Below are 5,203 nucleotides of genomic sequence, written 5' to 3' on the forward strand. Positions count from 1 at the left end.
AAGAAGAAGAAGAAGAAGACTCAAGTGTTTAGGAAGTAACAACAGTTTTTCTGAAGAGAAAATGTCTAAGAAGAGAAAACTTTATGAAGAACCCTCAAGCCTTCACAGTAACAAGAAAACAGCCAGGGAAATGCCTTGGTTTGTAAAAGGAGAGAGTTCTGGGAGAACAGCAGCCCACGCAGCCGGCTGGGTTCTAAGCAGAAGTCCAGGAGCCACCATAGGAGCATGGAGAGGGGAGGAGCCACAGGAAACGAGGGGAGCCAGAACAGGGAGAGGAGAAGCAGCCGGACCCAGAGTCCCACTAGCTACCAGCAGAGGCAGATAAGGAACCGGTTCCAGCGGAGTGCCAGCAAAGAGTGGAACAGAGGATGGGACACCGGGAGCCATGAGGTGCTGATGAACACCGAAGGGACTACGCAACGAGGCCTGAGTGAGGACGGAATAAAGAGCCAGCGTGTGAGGTTGCCTGAGGATAAAAATCTCTCCACTTTGTTACTGAATGCCTGTAGTGAGAGCGGAAGTATGTGCTGCTGTCCTTCTAATAAGAAGCACTATTTTAACTTCAAAATAAACAAATAAAACCTGAAAAGTATAATAGATATAGTAAAATGAAAAGAAACTGAATATAAGGATTAAACAACAAAGATGAGGGAAAGGAGAAAAGATAAGAAAAAGGAAAGGGAAATTCTATCTATCTATCTATCAATCTATCTATCTATCTATCTATCTATCTATCTATCTATCTATCAAGGCTGAGATGATTGTACTAATAATTTCCATTGTTTTTTTTTAAGCAATTAATGTCTAAAATTTTCACTTTGAAAATTCTGTATAACCCTGTATACTGGTATCTGTGATCTAAGCAACATCGAGGACAGCAACGTGTAATACAAAACCATGGTTGAAAACCTCTTGTTTTGGTCTTCTAAATGTGTACCATTTATAATGTCTTATCAATTATTATTATACTGTCTTTAAAATACTTTTAAAGTAAAAAAGACAAGAAAAAAATTAAGGTTTATTAAAGGCAAGCACTAAAATTCAATTATTTCTCCAACCTTGCATAGCTGTATGTGTTAATCTGAGCAACAGATTTGATGATAAAAATAGGTATTATAACAACCATTGTTTTTTAACAACCATTGTTAATGTGCTATTCCTGTTTTGAAAATCTGTAACATATCTATTGTTGAATGTTGCCATTTCTGCTATTTGTTTTTGCTTTTGTTTTTAATCTTCAAAATAAAATTTTTTAAAATGTATTTTTTTACGATGGAGTATTACTTAGCCATAAAGATAAAGTTAAACACTTATAGCTAAATGGATCTACTTGAGACTACTATCACAAGTGAAATAAATGAAATAAATAGAACACATATGTCCAATTTTTCACACTCAGGTGTGAGAAACTGAAAATGTAAATAAAAACATAGATGTAAAATAGGAAGAAACTGTTCAAAAGAAAAAAGGGAAATAGGGAGGTGGCAGGGCAAAGGAAAGAAGAAAAATGAGAAAAGAAGAATAAAATGAAAATCAAGCTTTGTGGATGGCAGGGGAATCGGGTTTGAAAAATGGGCATGGGAATGGGAAAAGAAAAGTGGAAACAAGACACATTATATACAGATACAAGTTCCCTATAATGCACGTGGCCATCATGTTTACCTAAATTGTACCAATAAACTTAAATCTTTAAAAATAAGACTGAAGAGACTATCAGAAAACGGAAAGATATCATGTGGTGAATATGGCCAGACTACCAAAACTGTTACACAGATTTAATACCATCTCAATCAAAATGCCATTATCATACCTCTCAGAACTAGAGAAAATACTCCCAACATTCACTGGGAACCAGAGGAGACCTAGAATCGCAAAAAGCAATTCTCATCAACAAAGGGCAGGAGAGGAGGGGATCACAAACCTTGACTCGAAATTACACTACAATGTTACCATGACAAAACGGCATGGTACTGACAAACAAACAGACCAGAGGATAAATGGAACAGATTAGAGGATGGAGAAACAACTACAAACACAGCTCAGCTAACTTATCTTTGGCAAAGGGGCCAAAAGTTGACTGGAAAACAGAGTCTTTAATAAACACTGTTGGATAAACTGGTTTCCCACATGCCAAAGTCCAGGCATTCTTCTACGCAAATTGCACATACTGTCCTCCTTGCTCCTCTTAATAGAGTCCACTTCTTTGTTTTCTCAGGTCTAGTGCACTCACAGATTCCACTACTTGGAATGCTTTTCTGCCATCTATGCCTTTGGTTGACTCTTTCACTTTATTCAGGCCATGTTAGGAAGATGCCGTATTTTCATCACAATCTAAACAACAGCCTCCTTGCTCCATCACTTTCTGTACTTTTATTCTCATTTATTTATTCTTTCTAAGCACGTTATCAATACCTGACATACTAAATGGTTTATTGTGTTTCCCATCTAGGAGAGAATATGAATTTTGATTTATTCATTATCTCAATTCTTGCAAGGGTATTTGGAATAAATCTGATGCTCGGTAAACATTTGCTCCATGAGGGAATGAAGGAATGTTGAAAATCTCATCCTGGGCCAGCGAGATAGCTCAGTGGTCTAAAGTATCTGCTTAGGTAAGCTTAGGCATGCAGAGGGACCGTGGTTCAATCCCTGGTACCACATGCTATGCCAGCATCACCCTTAAGGTGGGCTGAGCTGGCCACACACATCAAAAAATAAAAAAAGAAAGAAAGAAAGAAAAGGAAATCTTATACTGACAGATTTGAAATTTTCTCTATAATTTGTCAATTTGGCTTTATATATTTTGAGATACTATTATTATCTGTGTACAGATTTAGAAGTCCCAGAACAAAAAACCCTCTTAAACTGACAAATAAATCAAATCCTTTTGTAAAAACAATGATTTATCATTTTACATTTAGTCTATTTTATCTGGGATTAGTATTCTTTTAACAGATTTTTATCACTGTTTTTCTTGTAGACATATTTTTTCACTTTATTCAGGCCACGTTAGGAAGACGCCTTATTTTCATCACAATCTAAATAACAGCCTCCTTTCTCCATCACTTTCTATACTTTCATTCTCATTTATTTATTCTTTCTAAACACCTATCAATACCTGACACACTAAATATTTTATTGTGTTTTCCACCTAGGAGAGAATGCGAATAAACTTCTAACATAACTGTATTCTTGGGTTTTAGATGTGTCAATTTTAAAATTGTGTAATTTGTTTCCTAATTAAATCTAATGATTTCAGCTCTATAGGAGTTTAGTACCTATGTATTTGTTGAGAATTCTGACAAGAATTTTTTTATACTATTCTACATTGTCTTCATTTCTATGCCCATTTCTTTATTTCCTTTCTTTGAATGTATTCAGTTTTTAATTCCATATTATTAAAAGTTTTGCCTCCAAATATTTTACTCGACTCTTTTGGTCACTAGCAATCACTTATGCATGCCTGGCTATGACATTTATGCATCCAGATAGAATACATTCAAGACATCCTGTATTTTTCAAGCTGGGCAAGAAGTACCAACAATATATAATTTCGTAGAATTTAGTGCCTACTCTCCCCACTCAGGAGGTCATTTTTAAGTCTCCACTAAGGATGATTCTATTCTTTCTCCTCCCCTAATTTACTCGCAAACAAACACCTCACTCACTAGGCATCTCGCACTCTTTAGGAAGGTGTTCTTAGGCTTCAGAAATATGTGCCATAGAGTTCATAACTTTATTACTTAAATGGACTTGTGACAAATTGGACTCTTTAGTTATTTGTTGAGATAGCAGATTTTTAGGGTCATAGGAGGAGAGTGATTTTGATGTGGACAGCAGGAACTAGTGCTTTAAATGTGTGAATGAACATTTCTCTGAATATCAATAAGATTTATCTATCCTTCTGCTTGTTCTCCAAAGGACACAGATCGTTCACAATCTTCAGTGACTTTGGATGGAGAAGAGAAGAGTTACATTTGTCCTTTGACTGTGTTTTCCATTCGAATTTGATTAAAGACTATTTTACTTTATTCATTGTCCTTTTTAAAACTAAGCAAAAGTTTGAACCAGAATAAACAGCTGAAAGCTTCTCTCTGCTCCTCTCCCCATGGGCTCTATGACTTGTGGAACAAAGTCACTTCCAGGCAGAAAGATGCAAAGCTGTGGGCTCAGTAGTAGCAGGCTATGCCTGTGCTAACTCAGGCAGGATGGTCCACTTGAGAGGTTTGGAAGAATGCACTTTCTGCTTATTTATTCATCCTTTTAATGTCTCCTCCTTTGGAATATGTTTTATACATAATATATATCCAGTACATATAAAACATCACCAATGATTATATACATTTATCCATAAGCATATGTGCATATGGGGAATTTCTGGTCAAAATGTTTTAATGGTATCATTTTTAGTTAGAAGAAGGAGTCCACTGATCCGTGGAACAGATCTGGAAGCCCAAAGGCTCATCCACACCATTCAGCCCACACAGCCCCATGGACCCTGCCTGGCACATGACCTAATTCTTCATGGTGAGGCAGACACCTTTCAGCTAAATCTAATTACCAGGCTTCTTTCCTGCTATCATTTCTCCCTCCCTACCCTCTTGGCCCGAGACCCATAGTATTACCACCCTGTTCCAGTTAAATCTTTTTCTTCATTCAAAATAATAAGCAACGTGGCCCAATAGTTGTGTAATGACTGAGTATATGATTTCTGACTTGAGAAACAAAATGAAGATATCTTGTAGTAGCAAGGATCCCTAGAGGCCAGGGACGTTGAGTAGTAAGTGGTATTATTCCCATTGTACATGTTTAAAATAAACTGAGCTACGATGACTTTACTAGAAGGTTCCAGAATAAGTGCATAGATTTTAACGTGAACTTATGCTTTTGTGTTCTGGGTTTTCCCCTGCTGAGACTCTCCATGAGTCCATGAAAAGCTTTTGACCATGAACAATATAAAAAGGACAATATCCTTCTGGATCCTAGGTTCTGGCCATGTCTCACTGAAAGTGCTTGGGCAATAGAAACAGCAAGGTCTTTGAAAACAGAACTGCATGGAGACACCATCTCCCAGGTTCCCACAAGATGCAGGGTCTTGGCTATGTACCTTACTCAGGACAGACTAGGTTATATAAGCCCCAAATCTCAGTGATGGGAAAACAACCAATGTATAGTTCTCATTCTTGTTTTATGTTTATGGGGC

At 36.9% G+C, this 5,203-nt stretch overlaps 1 protein-coding gene and 1 pseudogene across 1 annotated transcript in view; one reads left to right on the forward strand and one right to left on the reverse strand.

The window, feature by feature from the left end:
* Positions 1-4,011, forward strand: part of LOC105742115 — a 35,215-nt pseudogene extending 31,204 nt beyond the window's left edge.
* Positions 1-5,203, reverse strand: part of Ptprt (protein tyrosine phosphatase, receptor type T) — an 868,923-nt gene that overhangs the window by 473,850 nt on the left and 389,870 nt on the right. The gene's annotated exons all lie outside the window — the stretch shown is intronic.

Source organism: Octodon degus, unplaced genomic scaffold, assembly GCF_000260255.1.
Source record: "Octodon degus isolate 3935 unplaced genomic scaffold, OctDeg1.0 scaffold00037, whole genome shotgun sequence".
Lineage (NCBI taxonomy): Eukaryota > Metazoa > Chordata > Mammalia > Rodentia > Octodontidae > Octodon > Octodon degus.